This window comes from Mobula hypostoma, chromosome 8, assembly GCF_963921235.1.
Source record: "Mobula hypostoma chromosome 8, sMobHyp1.1, whole genome shotgun sequence".
NCBI lineage: Eukaryota > Metazoa > Chordata > Chondrichthyes > Myliobatiformes > Myliobatidae > Mobula > Mobula hypostoma.
Genome location: NC_086104.1, coordinates 104,088,846 through 104,107,933, shown reverse-complemented (window position 1 = coordinate 104,107,933; position 19,088 = coordinate 104,088,846). Strand labels below are relative to the sequence as shown.

The 19,088-nt window shown below is 43.0% G+C and overlaps 1 protein-coding gene across 4 annotated transcripts in view; it reads left to right on the top strand.

The window, feature by feature from the left end:
* LOC134350811 (filamin-A-interacting protein 1-like) overlaps positions 1–19,088 on the top strand; it is a 354,727-nt gene that overhangs the window by 55,114 nt on the left and 280,525 nt on the right. The window contains exon 2 of one of the 4 annotated variants that reach the window (XM_063056515.1): positions 11,792–11,878. The exons of the other annotated variants lie outside the window; for them this stretch is intronic. The gene's annotated coding sequence lies outside the window, so the exon portion shown is untranslated. The remainder of the gene's footprint in view (positions 1–11,791; positions 11,879–19,088) is intronic. 4 annotated transcript variants of the gene reach the window in all.

The following is a 19,088-nucleotide window of genomic DNA, read 5'->3' as shown; positions in this document are numbered from 1 at the left end:
CGGCATGGCAGGGAGAGTTTTTCTTCCCTCTCCCGACTGCGTGAGATGTATGTGGGACATTTGAGAGACTTTGAACTTTACTGCGCTCACGGACTTCTTCATCAAGTTATGGTATTGTTGCACTGTTGTAACTATATGTATAATTATGTGGGTTTGTCAGTTTTTTCAGTCTTGGTTTGTTCTGTGTTTTTGTGATATCACACCGGAGGAAATAATGTATCATTTCTTAATGCATGCATTACTAAATGACAATAAAAGAGGACTACATATCTTCATAATCTAAATTGTAATAGGTCTGTCAGGCAGGATTTTCCTTTAAGGAATCCATGCTGAGTTCCACCTATCTTGTCATATGCCTCCAGGTACTCTGTAACCTCATCCTTGACAATCGACCCCAACAACTTCCCAACCACCGATGTCAAGCTAACAGGTCTATAATTTCCGTTTTGCTTCCTTGCCCCCTTCTTAAATAGCGGAGTGACATATGCAATCTTCCAGTCCTCCGGAACCATGCCAGAATCTATTGACTTTTGAAAGATCATCGCTAATGCCTCCGCAATCTCCACAGCTACTTCCTTCAGAACACAAGGGTGCATTCCATCTGGTCTGGGAGATTTATCTACCTTTAGACTATTCAGCTTCCTGAGTACTTCCTCTGTCATAATTGTGACTGCGCACACTTCTCTTCCCTGCCACCCCTGAATGTCCGGTATACTGCTGATGTCTTCCTCAGTGAAGACTGATGCAAAATACTTGTTCAGTTCCTCTGCCATCTCCTTATCTCCAATTACAATTTCTCCAGCATCATTTTCTATCAGTCCTATATCTACTCTCACCTGTCTTTTACTCTTTATATACTTGAAAAAGCTTTTAGTATCCTCTTTGATATTATTTGCTAGCTTCCTTTCATAGTTAATCTTTTCCCTCTTAATGACCTTCTTAGTTTCCTTTGTAGCTTTTAAAAACTTCCTAATCCTCTGTCTTCCCACTAATTTTTGCTTCCTCGTATGCCCTCTCCTTTGCTTTAACTTTGGCATTGACTTCTCTTGTCAGCCACAGTTGCATCTTTTTTCCATTCGAAAATTTCTTCTTTTTTGGAATATGTTTGTCTTGCACATTCCTCATTTCTCGCATAAACTCCAGCCACTGCTGGTCCTTCCCACCAGTGTCCCTTTCCAGTCAACTTTGGCCAGTTCCTCTCTCATGCCACTATAATTTCTTTTACTCCACTGAAATACCGACACATCAGATTTCGGCTTCTCTTTTTCAAATTTTACAGTGAACTCAATCATGTTATGATCACCATCTCCTAAGTTTCCTTCACGTCAATCTCTCTAATCACCTCCGGTTCATTACACAATACCCAATCCAGTACAGCCGATCCCCTAGTGGGCTCAACAACGAGCTGTTGTAAAAAGCCATCTCGCAGACATTCTACAAATTCTTTCTCTTGAGATCCAGTGCCGACCTGATTTTCCCAATCTACTCGCATGTTAAAATCCCCCACAATTATCATAACACTGCCCTTCTGACAAGCCTTTTCTATTTCCAGTTGAGGCATCTTTTGTGGGCAAACCTCCCAGTGTAACATTTGGACCAACAGAGCTCTGTAACTACTATGTCCTCCCATTTTCTGCTGGCACTTCTGTGCATGTGCCAACAAGTTCAGACTTTTGCTCATATATACCCCAGCGTGGATGTTCCAAACACAGAGGAGGTTGTGAGCAGAGTGGGGGGAGGGTGTGAGAGTGGGAGGAGAAGGTGAACCGATGGGTGATGGAGAACTTGGTGATTACGGTCACACATTGAATAGAGCATTCAGTCTCGGGATAACCATATCATGGGCAGAGAATGTATTGTGTAGGTAATACGCAGTTCGCTGGTGGAGGAGTAGTTGAAGAGTTTGGGTGGTATTTGAAGGTGCAGGTTCTGACTTGCATGATGTCAAGCTCTGTGAGATAGATTAGTTTTACCCTATTGATAATGTGTTATTGCAACTGTAATCCTGCCATTTATGTCATTTTTGTAACAAAAATGATGTTAATGCCAGCACCGAGCTGCACTTGACTACGGTACAGGTCAGTGTCAACGAGCTACACAGCAAACACACCACCTTATATTTGAAAAAGAACAAGTGAGTTGTTGCTACACCTGGGAAGTTGCGTCTACAAAATGTGTTTAACTAGGTACTGCAGACAGCACATCCCAAACCTGTGACCTCTACCACTGAAAATTATTAGTGATTGTAGGCACTTGGAATTGCCAAGTCTCCTTCAAGTCTCAAGCACTATCCCGATTTGGAAATACATATATCCATTGTATCGTGATCTCAGACCAGGAGCTCCCTCCTCGACAGCATTGTGGGAGCACCTTCACCAAATGGCCTACAGTGGTTCAAGAAGGGGACTCACTACCATTTCCTCGAGGACAGTTAGGGTATGGGCATAAAGATGGCCTTGCCAGTGATCTCGAGATCCCAAAACATGATTAATTAAAGAAATTGTTCTCACTTTCTCATATGCTGTTTTACCTGGAGTCATATTTTACAGCAATTTCCAAAATTATATATTTTACCTAATATCAAAACTGTTTTGTTGTATCTTAGATTCAACTATCATGGCACTGGTGTGGTTGGCGTTAGAAACTGGAAAGTTTCCACGATATTTTCCTGACTAATGAGCAAAACTGATAGCTTGATGTTTTTTCTCTATCGATTTGACAGAGGTATACAAAATTATGAGGGGTATAGAGAGGCTTTTTCCCCTGAGGTTGGGTGAAGGGTTAAGGGGGGAAAGGTGAAATATTTCAGGAGAAAGTGAGGGGGAACGTCATCACTCAGAGGACGGTGAGATAGGAATGAGCTGCCGGGGAAGTGGTGGATGCAGGTTCAACTTCAATATATAAGAGAAGTTTGGCTAACTATATGGATGGGAGGGGTATGGAGGGCTATGGTCCTGGTGCAGGTCAATGGGATTATGCAGATTAAGAGCTCAGCATGGACTAGATGGGCTGAAAGGCCTGCTGCTGTGCTGTAGTGTTCTATTCCACTATGACTCTTTGGCTTCAAACATATGTTTTCAATCATAACAAGAGTCTTAAAAAAGGAATGTGACCACTGTTCAGCCTTTCCCCAAGGCTCCGAGGGCATGATTTTCTCGATTTTAACTTACCTGTATTTTTGTTTGAGAAATCTAGTCTAACCTGACCACAGGAATATGGTCAAAGTGAATATTCTCACCTGATGCAGTAATTAGCAGTGCAAATGTTCAGTGTTTAAAGGACACGTCCGGGTCTCTCTTCCCAAGCATTTTAAAACTCTCACACTAAAGCTATTTTTAAAATCCCTTTTAGCACTTTACTTGCAAATGATACACACAGTACCACTGAGAGAACAGACCACCCATAAACAATCCCTGAGGTACAACTTATAACTTTATTGAAACACACAAGAATTTTGGCTTCCGCTAATAGGAAACGCAATTGAAGGCATCTATACTTCTAAGCCAGGATGTGTTGTAGATGTACTGGCTGAGCAGTATGCCAATCTACTAGTGGCAACAACTTCTTGAAATGCTGTAATTCAATCTACACAGAACACTCTATCAGATAGTGTACTGAGTGTCAGCTTTAGCAACAGGAGATTGTTGACCTCTCATGTTTTAAAGTTGCATCATATTTTTGCAATTTATCTTTGCTTTGGCCCCAGCTCAGTCATGTCACCCTATTTACTCACTTGACTTGATTGTACAGTTGTAATTGCCACCTCATTATCAGCCTGAGTGCATACTTACCCTAAAATCCTCTTACAGCTTGAAAGATTGTCCGCAGTGATGCCATAAGACCATAAGCTATAGGAGCAGAATTAGGCCATTCGGCACATTGAGTTTGCTCTGCCATTCCATCACAGCTGGTCTATTATCCTTTTCAACCCCATTCTCCTACTTTCTCCCCGTAACCTTTGATACCCTGATTAATCAAGAACCTATCAATCTCACCTTCAAAATACCCGATGACTTGGCCTCCACAGATTCACCACCCTTTGGCTAAAAAAAAAATCATTTCTGTTCTAAGTGGACATCCCTCAATTCTGAGGCGTTGCCCTCTGGTCCTAGACTCCCCCACTCTAGGTAACGTCCTCTCGACATCCACTCTATCTAAGCCTTTCGATATTCGATAGGTTTCAATGAGAACCCCCAACTCATTTTTCGAAACTCCGGTGAGTATGGGTCCAGAAACATAGAACACTTTTCATAAGATAACCTTTTCATTCCTGGGGTAATTATTGTGAATCTCCTTTGGACCTTCTCCATCTTTTCTTAGACAAGGGGACCAAAACTGCTCACAGTGCTCCAAGTGTGGTCTAACCAGTGCCTTATAAAGCTTCAGCATTACATCTTGCTTTTATATTCTAGTCCTCTTGAAATGAATGCTAACATTGCATTTGCCTTCCTCACTATCAACACAACCTGTAAGTTAACCTTCAGGGATCCCCGTATGATGATTTCCAAATCCCTTTGCACCTCTGATTTTTGAAATTTCTCCCCATTTGGAAAATTGTCCATGCCGTTATTCCTTCACTAAAGTGCATGAACATGCACTTTTGTACCCTGTATTCCATCTGCCACTGCTTTGACCATTCTCCCAATCTGTCTAAGCCCTTCTGCAAACACGCTGCTTTCTCAACACTACCTGACCCTCTACCTATCTTCATATCATCTGCAAACTTGGCACAAAAGCTATCAATTCTTTCTTCCAAATCATTGACATATACCATGAAAAGAAGCGGTCCCAACACCAACTCTTAGTCACTGGCAGCCAAGCAGAAGGCAACCCCTTTATTCCCACACTTCACCTCTTTTCAGTCAGCCAATCTTCTGTCCATGCTAGTACCTTTTCTGTAATTCCATGGGCTCTCAAAGGCCTTCAAAGAATCCAAATAAGCAACATCCACTGACTCTCCTTTATCTGTCCTGCCTGATATTTCCTCAAAGAATTCCAACAGATTTGCCTGGCAAGATTTCCCCAAAAGGGAATAATACTGACTTTGGCTTATTTTATCAGGTACCTCCAAGTACCCCAAAGCCTCATCCTTAATAATAGACTCCAACATCTTTCCAATCACTGAAGTCAGACTAACTGGCTTATAGTTTCCTTTCTTCTGCCTCCCTTCCTTCTTAAAGAGTGGAGTGACATTTGCAATTTTCCAGTTCTCTGGAGCCATTCCAGAATCTAATAATTCTTCAAAAATCAGTACTATTGCCTCCATAATCTCTCCAGCTACCTCTTTCAGAACCCTGGGTGTGCAGTCCATCTGGTCCAGGTTACTTATCTACCTTCAGACTTTACAGCTTCCCAAGCATCTTCTCCTTTGTAATAGCAACAACACTCACTTCTGCCTCCTGATACTCTTGCACTTCTGGCATTGTGCTAGTGCCTTCCACAGTGAAGACTGATGTAAGATACTGCTAAGTTTGTCTGGGATTTCTTTGTCCCATGTTACTATCTCTCCAGCACCTTTTTCTAGTGGTCCAATATCCACCCTCGTCTCTGTTTTACTCTTTGTACATCTGGGAAAAAAACCTTTTTGTATCCTTCTTTATTTTATTGGCCAGCTTTACTTCATATTTTATCTTTTCTCTCTTAATGGTCAGTTTAGTTACCGTCTATTGATTTTAGTTTCCCCGTCCTCTACCTTCCCACTAATTTTGCAATATTATATGCCCTCTCTTTTGCTTTTATATTGTCTTTGACTTCCCTTGTTGGCCATGGATGCCTCATCCTCTCTTTAGAATACTTTTTTCATATTTGGGATGCATCTTTCCTGCACCTTCTAATTTTCCAAGAAAATTCAACTATTGCTATTTTGCATCCAGGCTTGCTGGTGTCTCCTTCCAATCAACTTTGGCTGGCACCACTCTCAAGTCTCTGTAATTCCCTTTACTCCACTACAATCCTAATACATTCATTTTTAGCTTCTCCTTCTTAAAATGCAGAGTGAATTCTCTCATATTACTATCACTGTCTCCGAAGGGTTCCTTTACCTTAAGCTCCTAATCTAGAATTACTGTTCTCCTACTGGGCTCAAACACAAGCTTCTCTGAAAGCCATCTTGTAGTCCGACTACAAATTCTCTCACTTGGGATCCAGCACTAAATAAGGTGGATGATCTTGTTGCACCATTACAGACCGCCAGGTATGATGTTGTGGCCATCACTGAATCGTGGCTGAAGGATGGTAGGATGGTTGTAATTGGGAGCTGAATGTACAAGGTTACATGTTGTATTGGAGGGATAGAAAGGTAGGCAGAGGAGGGTGGTGTGGCTCTATTGGTAAAGAATGGCATCAAATCAGTAGAAAGTAGGAAGATGTTGAATCCTTGTGGGCTGCGTTAAGAAACTGCAAGGGTAAGAGGACATTAATGGCAGTTATATACAGGCCTCCCAACAGTGGCTGGGAGGTGGACCACAGGTTACAAAAGGAAATAGAAAAGGCGAGACAAAAAGGTAATGTTATGGTAGTTATGGGAGATTGTAATATGCAGCTGAATTGGGAAAATCAGATTTGTAATGCATCTCAAGAGAGTGAGTTTGTTGAATGCCTAAGAGATGCCTTTTTAGAGCAGTTTGTCATTGAGCCTACTAGGGGATCAACTATACTGGATTGGGTGTTATGTAATGAACCAGAGCTGGTTAGGGAGCTTAAGGTAATAGAACTTTGGTGGTAGAAATAAATGTGAAGACTATTTTCTAAACGGGTAGAAAATCCAAAAATCTAAGATGCAAAGGGACTTGGGAGTCCTTGTGCAGAACACCCTAAAGGTTAACTTGCAGATCAAGTCGGGGGTGAAGAAGGCAAATGCAATGTTAGCATTCATTTCAAGAGGTCTAGAATACATAAGCAAGGATGTGATGCTGAGGCTTTGTAAGGTACTGGTGAGGCCTGACCTTGAGTATTGCCCCTCATCTTAGAAAAGATGAGCCAGCATTGGAGAGAGTCCAGAGGAGGTTCACAAGGATGATTCCAGGAATGAAAAGGTTATCATACGAGGAACGTTTGATGGTTCTGGGGCTGTATTCACTGGAATTCAGAAGGGTGAGAGGGGGGTCTCATTGAAAACTTTTGAATGTTGAAAGGCCTAGACGGAGTAGATGTGGAGAGGATGTTTCCCATGGTAGGAGAGTTTAGGCAAGAGAACACAGCCCCAGGATAGAGGGGCGCCCTTTCAAAACAAAGAAATTTCTTTAACCAAATGGTGGTGAATTTGTGGAATTTGTTGCCACATGCAGCTGTGGAGGCCACGTTGTTGGATATATTTAAGGCAGAGATTGATAGGTTCTTGATTGGACATGGCACCAAAGATTACGGGGAGAAGGCCGGGAACTGGGGTTGAGGAAGGGGGAGAAAGAAGGATCAGCCATGATTGATTGGTGGAGCAGACTCGATGGACCAGATGGTCTAATTCTGCTCTTACGTCTTATGGTCTTATGGTCTAACCTCATTTTCCCATTTACTTGCATATTGAAATCCCCCATGATTATCAGAACATTGCTCTTTTTACTTGCCTTTTCTGTCTCCTGTTGCAATTTGTAGGCTACTGTTTGGAGGCCTGAACATAACTCCCATCGAGTCTTTTTATCCTTGAAGATTCTTAACTCTATCCACAAGGATTCTACACCTTCCAATGCTATGTCACCTCTCTCTAAGCATTTGATTTCATTTCTTACCAACAGAGCCGTATCAACTCCTCTGCCTATGTGCCTGTCCTATCGATACAAAATGCATTGTTCAAATCCTGACAATGATCTTTCAACCACAACTCAGAGATGCCCACAGTGTCATACCTGCCAATCTCTAACTACACTACAAGATCACCTACCTTCTTCTGTATACTACATGCATTCGCATATAAAGACCTTCAATCCTGTATTCATCAGCCTTTTTGCTTTTGACCCTACATGACACTTTAACTCATCCCACTAACTGCAACATTGCACCTGCCTGCCCTTCCTGACAGACTCACTGCACATTGCATCTACTTGTAGAACAGCTGCCCCATCCTCAGCCCTATCGCTCAGGCTCCCACCCCCATACCAGATTAGCTTACACCCTCCCCAACAGCTTTAGCAAACCTGCCCACGAGGATAATGACCCCTGTTGGGTTTCCAGTCTCCAGTCTCCCTATAATTACATCTGCATCTGCATGAAGTGCACTGAGCTACAGCTCTTTAGAGACAGTGTTAAGGAAACGGGTCTGCTCTTGGATGACCTTCAGCTCCTATGGGAAAATGAGGAGGTGAAAGATAGGAGCTACAGGGAGCAGTCACCCCTAAGTTGCAGGGGGCATGAACCTGGGTGACTGTCTGGAGAGGGTAAGAGAATACCTTATACTTTAGTCCTGACAAAGGGTCTCAGCCTGAAACGTCGACTACACCTCTTCCTAGAGATGCTGCCTGGCCTGCTGCGTTCACCAGCAACTTTTATGTGTGTTACCTTATACTTTATTGTTGCCAAACAATTGATACTAGAATGTACAATTACCACAGCGATATTTGAATCTGTGCTTCTCGCTCCCTGGATTACAAATCGCTAGTAAATATTAAAAATTTAAATTATAAATCATAAATAGAAAATAGAAAAAATGGAAAGTAAGGTAGTGCAAAAAAACTGAGAGGCAGGTCCGGATATTTGGAGAGTTCGGCCCAGATCCGGTTCAGGATCCGTTCAGCAGTCTTATCACAGTTGGAACGAAGCTGTTCCTAAATCTGGCCGTACGAGTCTTCAAGCTCCTGAGCCTTCTCCCGGAGGGAAGAGGGACGAAAAGTGTGTTGGCTGGGTGGGTCGTGTCCTTGATTATCCTGGCAGCACTGCTCCGACAGCGTGCGGTGTAAAGTGAGTGCAAGGACGGAAGATTGGTTTGTGTGATGTGCTGCGCCGTGTTCATGATCTTCTGCCGCTTCTTCCGGTCTTGGACAGGACAACTTTCATACCAGGTTGTGATGCACCCTAGAAGAATGCTTTCTACGGTGCATCTATAAAAATTAGTGAGGGTTTTAGGGGACAGGCCAAATTTCTTTAGTTTTCTCAGGAAGTAAAGGCACTGGTGGGCCTTCTTGGCAGTGAACTCTGCTTGGTTGGACCAAGTCAGGTTATTTGTGACAATTGACCCCGAGGAACTTAAAGCTTTTGACCTGTTCCACTTGCGCACCACCGATGTAAATTGGGTCGTGCGGTCCGCTACTCCTTCTGAAGCCAACAACCAATTCCTTCGTCTTGCTGACATTGAGGGATAGGTTATTGTCTTCGCACCATGCCACCAGGTTCTTAATTTCCTCTCTGTACTCAAACTCATCATTACCCGAGATACAGCCTACAATTGTCATGTCATCAGCAAACTTGTATATTGAGTTGATGGAAACTTGGCTCCACAATCATGGTTGTACAGTGAGTACAGCAGGGGGCTGAGTACACAGCCTTGTGGGGCTGCCAGTGCAAAGTGCCCCTGTGACCGTTCCCCTCAATAATAAGTATACTACTTTGTGTACTGTTGGGAGGGACAGACTACCAGAGGAAACCATGCTGGCCAGGTCCCTGGCACTGAGTCTGGCTCAGTGTCATGAACCCCGTGACAGGAATAAAGAACCAGCAGAGATGGAAAACACTTTGGAGTCCAGAATTGCTATAAACTAATAATATTTATTAGTAACTATGCAATACAGTAATATAAATGCAGATAAATCAAACAGGTTAGCAATGATTATATATATAAGTAAGTATATCAGTAAGTGTGGAAATATATGTATGAAAAACCAAGCTTCTTTAAGTCTAGGGGTAAAAAGATACAGTCTTACGATGATGAGTAAAGTTCAGTTCAGTTCAGTTCGTGGTATTAAGTTGAGTAGTGACGGAGAGAGAGAGGGAGAGATTTGAGTCTTCAGGTGAGCTGACGCCGTCGATCTTCTCGTTGTCTTTCGAAATCATTTAAAAGTCACCGACTGGGACTTTATCAAAGGGGACCAGTTTTCTGTGGTGGAGCTATCCCCCAGGCGAGGGTGGACACATGGACAACTCCTCACTAGTCAACCCCTTTTCGTCCTTCCACTGCAAGAGCGATTGGATCGATCCGCCTGATCGATCTTCCAAAACCCACTTTTCCTGCGGGAACAACAATACTCATTCAGTGTCCAGGTCATGTTTCTGGGGTCTGTATCATCTGACCTCCTATTTAACCCACTGTACTGGGTACCACCTGTCATTCAAATAACTCCTTCCTCTCTGTGAAGAAATGCACAAGCAGGCAAACTGTCCTTGAAGTAATATCAACAACCTGCCTTCGGTCACCATAGCAACTTTCGAGCTGCTTGGTGCTGTCTCCAACCCCAAACTCAGTAGAAATCCAAAGTTACTTCCAGTGCCTTAAAGTGACAGTCCAACCGTTAATCTTCGTCTCTCTTTCTCTCTTTTACAAACAAGCGGTTAAATAACTCTCTCTCTCTCTTTTCAAAAGCACAGTTAATAGGGGTACTTCAGGACCCCTGACACTCAGTGGCTCAGAAGGGAAGGGGCATTTGAAAGGGACGCCAAGATTGTATGTTGCCTCCTGGGTGCCAAGGTCAGGGATGTCTCAGATCGAGTCCATGGCTTTCTAAAGGGAGAGGGTGAACAGGCAGAAGTTATGGTACATGTTGGTATGAACAACATTGGTAGGAAAAGTATGCCTCCTAACTGTGCAATGATCTCTACTAGTTACAGCATTGGGCCTGTCATACAGCATTATAAGGCATACATCAAGAATACAGACATTCCCCATTCCATGTTTGGACTGTGTTTCCTGTTCTTTGTAGTTTTCTTCTTCCATTATGTTGCATTATTGGAGCTTACTAGCCAGTTAGCTTTTCTCTCCCCAGAAAATACTTTGCACAATCTGGAGAAGGAAAGACAAAAGACTTCATCTTCTCTCCTCCAGCCCACAGGGGCATGCAAAGAAGAATCAGGGATTAGCCTGCACTGACAGTTTCCCCGAAGAATGGGAGTTCATGAGGTATTATTACTTACAAGGACCTCCCTGGTAATCTTCTGCCAGGGGGCCTGGCTGTAGACCCGAATCTGTGGACCCCATGCACACAGAACAAGCTTCCTGAAGCCTGACTCCCTGAGAACGCTCTCCCTCCCCCCCCCCCCATTACCGTCTCACTGTTGTAGCGTCCGTTACTGCAACTGCAGCATATGGGTGATACAGTAATGTAGCGGTTAGCTTGATGGCTTTACAGTGCTGACAATCCACACTGTGTGCCCACAGTGGTGGGTGTGTGGAATACACTGCCAGCGATGGTGGTGAAGGCCAATATAATGGGGTCTTTTAAGAGACTCTTAGATAGGTACATGGAGCTTAGAAAAATGGAGGGCTATGCGGTAGGGAAATTCTGGGCAGCTTCTAGAGTAGGTTACATGGTCGGTACAACATTGTGGGCCGAAGGGCCTGTAATGTGCTGTAGATTTTCTATGTTCTATATTCTAGTCACCAGTAAGGGTTCGATTCCCGACGTTGTCTTTGTACTCTTTCCCCGTGAGCTCGGGGTGCTGCAGTTTCCAATTCCATTCCAAAGAGATACGAGTTAGGGTTAGTGAGTTGCAGACATGCCGATTTATCACTGGAAGTGTGGCATTACTTTCGGGCTGCTCCCAGCAAAATCCTCGGACTGTGGCTGTCAAAGCAAGACGATGCATTTCACTGTATGCTTCGATGTACATGTGACAAATAAAGTTAATCTTTATCTTTTCTTTATTCTTAAAGCAGTGTCTTTGCCAAGGAGTCAGAAGGCTGCTGCTTATATTACTGGGCTGTGCCCACAGCTGTGAGAGAGCACAATAGATAACTCAGGTAAGTTGTGCAGAAACTGATATGGTGACATGTTATGCAGAGGAACCTAGTGACTTTATGCTATGAACTCGTAAAAGAGGTTCACTGTGTTTATGGGACTTCCTTTTCAAACTGCTGCAAGTTAGTAAAGCGATTGCTAAGTCAGAGTTTGCTCCTGGTGACAAGGTTGTGCTGAAGGTATTTAGTGACTGTGTTAGAGTTTGAAACAGGAACCAAACTGCTCTGTGTTTCATGAAGTCTTTACCACCTGATGGGATAGATATTCAGTGATACGGCACTAATAAAATCTTCTGAAATAATTTCTGAGACCATCGGCAACTTCTGAATGAGAAAAACCCTAAAAAGGTGTTAAACTGTTTCAAACTTAAACTGAAGGTGCAACTTCTGCAAAAGCGAAAATGAACTGTGCTGGACTGAAGTTCCTGGTCCCCGTTGACAGTAATTCAGAGAATGTGGACCAGCTGCACTGAAACAGCTGTGACAAACTTTCAGTAAAATTACTTTACCTCCATGGTCAGGCTGTGTATGTAGCCAACAGACTGAAATATAATCTGTTCAGAAAGGTCAATGATACAGCAAGAATTAAAAGTTACATGCTCATTTTCAACATTGTATAAGCAATTTTTGTTCATCACAGGCTAATTGTACTCTCCTTGGCAACCTTAGTGGCCACTTTATTAGGTACACCTATACACCTGCTTGTTAATACAAATGTCTAATCAGTCAATCGTGTGGCTGCATCTCAATGCATAAAAGCATGCAGGCATGGTCAAGGGGTTCAGCTGGTGTTCAGACCAAACATCAGAACGGGGAAGAAATGTGATCTAAGTGACTGACCATGGAATGGTTGTTGGTGCCAAGTGGGGTGGTTTGAGTCTCTCAGAATCTGCTCATCTCCTGGGAATTTAGCGCAGAACACTAACTAGAGCTTACAGAGAATGGTGTGACAAACAAAAAAAAACATCCAGTGAGCATCAGTTCTGTGGGTGAAAATGCCTCATTAATGAAAGAGGTCAGAGGAGAACTGTCAAGTTGGTTCAAGCTGACAGGAAGGTGACAGTAACTCAAATAACCACTTGTTACAACAGTGGCATGCGGAGAAGCTTCTCTGAATGCATAACACATTGGACCTTGAAATGGATGGGTTACAGCAGCAGAAGACCACAAACATACACCCAGTAGCCATTTTATTAGGAAGAGGAGGTACCTAATAAAGAGGCCACTGTATGTGTATTAGCATAACAGGTATAACCTCCACGAACGATAAAGTACATACATGGAAGAGATAGGGCGAGGGACGACTGTCTTACATTGCATGGAGTTCTGTAAGTTCCAACCCCCACCCTTCCCCTAAATGATGTCACAACTCAGGAATTGGGGTCATCCAGCTAACATAGAGTCACTTGTGGTTTATGAGTTTTGTGGTTTGAAATCATTTGGTTTAAATTATATCAGTGCTGCACTGGAAATACAAGATAAGTGTTTCAGGACTGCATTACCTCACTCCAAATGAGCACACTGGAAGGTCTAGTTACCAAACTCTCAGTAACTGCCTTGTTCTTCTTCAATACTGACTTGGTGTCCCTTCTCCCGGCATGTTCACCGTGTTGAAATTAGGCTTGTGGTATTATCTCATGTTTGAACTCAGAGTTCCAAATTCTGTTACTCATTATGCTTTTTTTTCTTTTACAAGCTGCTGGATTTTAAAACACAATCCTGCCATCGTGTTCAACAATGACCTCATAGTTTTTCTTTCTTGTTTCAACCCACTGGGCTCTCCCTTCCACAAATGCTCTGGTTGATTAAACTAACTCTTCCAATTATAGAAATGCTTAAAACCAAGCACTAATTAAAAGCAAGTGAAGAATCAATTGAAACGGTTGCCATTGTCATACTGTGAAACAAAGAGAAACTTTGAAATTTTCATGCGTTTGGTTAAGATCAAGATTGTTTAATGTCATTTCCAGCACACAAGTGTAAAGGAGAATGAAGTAATTGTTGCTCTGGGTCCCATGCAGCTAAAAAAAAACACACACAATAAGATAAAAATAGTAAATATTAACACATAAGATAGCTTATACATCATTGAAGAACCAAGTTCATGAGTTACTACCCCTCAACCATCAGGCTCCTGAATAGAAGGAGATAATTACACTCACTTGCCCCATCATTGAAATGTTCTCACTTTACAACCAATGGTCTCACTTTAAGGACTCTTATCTCATAATCTCATGTTCTCATTTTTTATTGCTATTTACTTATATTTGCATTTGAACAGTTTGTTGTCTTCTACACTCTGGTTGATCTTTCATTGATCCTGTTACAGTTACTATTGTAGAGTTTTGCTGAGTATGCCCACAGGAAAATGAATCTCAGGGTTGTATATTGCGACATATCTGTACTTTGATAATAAAGTATACTTTGTACTTTGTACTTGTATGTCCAGGAGTGTCTGTACATAAAGCGACTGACAGAAAATGATGAAGTAGTGGTGGTGGGGTGGGTTAGTGGATAGGGGTGTTGATCAGCCTTACTGCTTCAGGAAAGTGACTGTTTTTGAGTTAGGTGGTCCTTGTCGCCTCCTGCCTGATGGGAGTGGACAGACAGTCCATGAGGAGGGGTGGGTAGGATTCTTCATGATGTTGCTGGCCCTTTTCTGGCACCTTTCTGTATATACTGCAGTCCTTGATTTCAGTCCCACAGTTGTCGGTCAGCGATTCAATCCCCTCCACGGTCTGTGCTTTCTCAGAGCTCTTCCCTTCCACCAAGGCAAGTCAATGATTTTACAAGAACCACCCCTGCTATAAATGACCTTGAAATTTGTTGCATGAGGTATGGGTTAGTTCTGAAGGTGAACTAAACACCTACTGCGTGGCAAATCCTCTGACTTTAAAATAGTAACTTTACATATGTGTTTTGCAATTGCTTCATGGAAATATTTCAAATGTTTTACATTGTAGAATGTTTTCCTTATTTTTATAAAGTGTTATGATGTATCAACTTCCACCTTAACCTTATACATGTGCTGCGATCCATATTTTATGTTCTGTAAAATGATTAAAATTTTAACATTATAATAGTAATTTAATTTTTTAACATTGTGCTTTTCTGCCCTGTTGGAGAGAACGCTTTGGTACGATTGTGTGTACACCCAGCTTTGATGACATATTTTTCTCAATCTGGTGTTAAGAGACTTTGTTATGTGGATTGGTTGTACTCCCTGGAACAGAGGTGTTTATGAGGGGTTAAGTAGGAACTGTTCCCACTGGCAGAGTGGTCGAAAGCCAGAAGTCACAGGATGAATTGATTGCAGAACAGCCAAACGTCACATGGAGATTTTTTCTTCTGTAGTAAGTAGAACATAGAACAGTACAGCACAGGAAAAAAGCCACTCAGCCCATCACATCTGCAGTGAAGGTAATGACACATTAAACTAAACCTCTTTAACCTGGTTGACATCTATATTAACAATCTGGATGATAACAGGGTAAACTAGATTAGCAAACTTACAGATGACACCAAGATTCGGGGGGTGTAGTGGACATTGAGGAAGACTATCAATCGGAGCTTGCAGTTGGATCTGGACCCGCTGGAAAAATGGGCTGAAAAATAGCAGATGGAACTTGGTGCAACAAAGGTGAGGTGCTGCACTTTGGAAGGATCAGCTTGGGAAGCTCTAACACAGTGGATGGCAGGGCACTGAGGCGTGTGCTAGAACAGAGGGATCTGGGAATACGGGTCCACAATTCCCTGAACGCGGTGTCACAGGTAGATAGGGTCACAAAGACAGCACTTTGGCCTTCATAAATCAATGTATTGAGTACAGGAGTTGGGACGTTATGTTGAAAATGTATAAGACATCATGAGACCTTATTTGGAGTACTGTATTGTATGCAGTGCTGGTCACCTAGCTACAGGAAAGAAGTGAATAAGGTTGAAAGAGTGCAGAAAAAATTTGCAAAAATGTTGCCAGGACATGAGGACCCGAGTTATAGGAAAGGTTGAACAGGTTAGGACTTTATTCTCTGCCGTGTAGAAGATTGAGGAGAGATTTGATACAGGTATCTATCATTATGAGGGACATAGATAGGGTAACTGCAAGTAGGCTTTTTTCCACTGAGTTTGGGTGAGACTACAACTAGAGGGGATGCGTTAAGGATGAAAGGTGAAATGTTTCAGGGGAACATGAGGGGGAACCTTTTCACTCAGAGGGTGGTCAGAGTGTGGAATGAGCTGCTACTGCAAGTGGTGGATGAGGGATTCATTTCAATTTTTAAGAGAAATTTCGATAGGTACGTGGATGAGAAGGGCTATGGTCCATGTGCAGGTCCATGGGACAAGGTGGGTTAACGATTCAGCATGGACTATATGGAGTGAAGGGCCTCTTTCTGTACAGTGACTTTATGACTCTATATTTCTTCTGCCTGTACATCATCCTCCATTTCTTGCATATTTAGAAGCTGTTTAAAAATGAACAGCTAGTGCTGTCGTGGAGGTGGGTTCAGTTCCTTTCCCAAAGGGTGCTGGATAAGTAGCTGAAACAATGGAACTTTGAGGGGAAGGTGGGACGAGCTGAATTGTTCCTCTACAGAACAAGCATGGTCTTTCTTCCAAGTAGACACTATTCTCTGGTTTGGTGATTTTAGGAGTAGAAAATGTCATGTCAGCCTTAATATCTGGTCCCCTATTCTGTGCAGTGCCCTGCCGCAGAGCATATCTAACACCAAGAAGTCACCTTGAATCTTGTGGAGTGTTATTCTGTGTCTTGATGCCTGATGAAGATTTCTTGTCACAATAAAAGCCAAACTTGAAGTCGGTCCCTTGTACACTAAGTGTCTGCATTGTCTATGGCTAGCCCTCACCCTGTTTAGTTTTGACCGCAAGCTGTGTGGCAGGGGAAGTCTAGTAGAGTAGTCACAAGCTGGATGTAAGGTGTTTGTTTACAATGTGCCCATGCTTCCTCCATGAGCTTCATGCACACAAGGGTTTTCTGGTGACACTGTGAAGGCATTGGGAACAGGATGGGTGGTCTTTATGGTCCCTGTGAATGGGAAGGTCTGAGTTATCGTTTATTTGAGTTGCTTCTTTCCATCTGCTGGGAGGAGGAGTGATGACTAAAATCACTGGTATGTGGCTGTCCATGTACTTACCCAAACTTCTCTTAAAAGCTGAAATCAGACCCATATCCACCACTTCTGCTGGCAGCTTGTTCCACACTTTCACCAACCTCTGAGTGAAGAAGTTCCTCCTCAGGTTCCTCTTACATATTTCACCTTTCACCCTTAACACATGCCCTCTGGTTCAAGTGTAACCCAAACTCAGTGTAAAAAGCCGGCTTGCATTTACCCTACCTATACCCCTCATAATTTTGTACATCTCTATAAAGTTTCCTCTCGCTCTCCTACATTGCAGGGAGTAAAGTCCAACCTATTCAACCTTTCCCTATAACTCAGGTCCTCAAGTCCCTGCAACATCCTTGTAAATTTTCTCTGTAGTCTTTCAGTCTTATTGATGTCTTTGCTGTAGGTAGATGAGGAGATCTGCACAGAACACTCCAAATTAGGCCTCAACATGGTCCATGAGCCAGTCCTTACCATAGGATCAGATTCCTTGGTCTCATTATTTCGAAGGACCTGTCCTGGGCCCAGCACGTAAATGCAATTATGAAGAGAAAACAGCAGTACCTCTACTTCTTTAGGAGTTTGCAAAGATTTGGCATGACATCGAAATCTTTGACAAACTTCTATAGGTGTGTAATGGAGAATGTGTAATTGACTGGCTGCATCATGGCCTGGTATGGAAACGCCAATGCCCTTGAAAGGAAAATCGTACAAAAAGTAGTGCATATGGCCCAGTCCATCAGGGGTAAAGCCCTCCCCACCATTGAGCACATCTACATTAAATGATGTCACAGGAAAACAACATTCATCATCAGGGACCCCCATGCTCTCTTCTCCCAGCTGCCATCAGGAAGGTGGCACAGGAGCCTGAGGACTCACACCACCAGGTTCAGGAACAGTTATTACCCCTCAACCATCAGGCTCCTGAACCAGAGGGGCAACTTCACTCAACTTCACTTACCCCATCCAATGGATTCACTTTCAAGGACTCTTCACCTCATGTTCTCCATGTTTTTTAATTAATGAATGAATTAATTATTTCTTTCTTTCTTTTTGTATTTACACAGTTTTATGTCTTCTGCACTCTGGTTGGAATGCCCAGGGTGGTCTTTCATTGATTTTGCCATGGTTATCATCCATGAATTATTATGTTCGCAAGAAAATGAATCTCAGGGTTGTATATGGTGATATATATGTACTTTGATGATAAATTGACTTTGAACTTTGAACAACACCCTGTACCACTTCAACATAGCATCTTGAACAAAGTATTCTCAATACTTTGATTCATCTTTTCAATCGATGCCGGAAAGGGAAGTCCATTCCGGGGGTTACGAGGTCCTTATGTGCAGCTTTCTCTGAGATCAGCCGTGTTGCTTTGCCAGAGGGTGCGAGGTCCAGGCCAGCCCCTGTTTGGTGGAGAGGGACAATGAAGCTGCTTCAAACAGGTTGTTTTTCAGTCGGAAACTATGTGTGAGCCTGTTTCCAGTGGGGTGGGAGAAAAGCACCACACTAAGTACCACAAGAAAGAACTCATTCAATGACATCATCCTCCCCCATGAGGCTACAGCGGTGGCATTTTCTAGCTGGACTGCAAACTGCTGAGTTGCAGTTACTGCTCGCAGGCACTTGCCAGACACTTCATCATACTGCTCTGTGTTTTGCTGGTTTTCACATTCTTATCTGTCCTGTTTCCATTTCCCTTTTGGTTCTTCAGCATAAGGGAAAGGAATGGAGCTGCCTTGTGTTCCGACACTGGCGGAGATGTGTATAAGGGTACCATTAGTATCACCAGATGGACAGGTAGCTCCTGGCTGAGTGACCTTTCCCAATGAAAGACCAGAAAATGGAGGAGCAGAATTAGGCCTTTTGGCCCATTGAGTCTGCTCCGCCAATTCATCATGGCTGATCCATTTCTCTCTCAGTCCCAATCTGAATGTTGGGAAGCTTGTAGCTAGAATGGAGCTGAAGGTGGATAAGTCCCCTTCCTTATGCAGTACTCATGGAGGTATTGAATTATGTAGCTGGAAACAGGCCCTTTGGCTCAATGTCCATGCTGACCAAGGTGCCTTCCAGAGCTAGTCCCATAT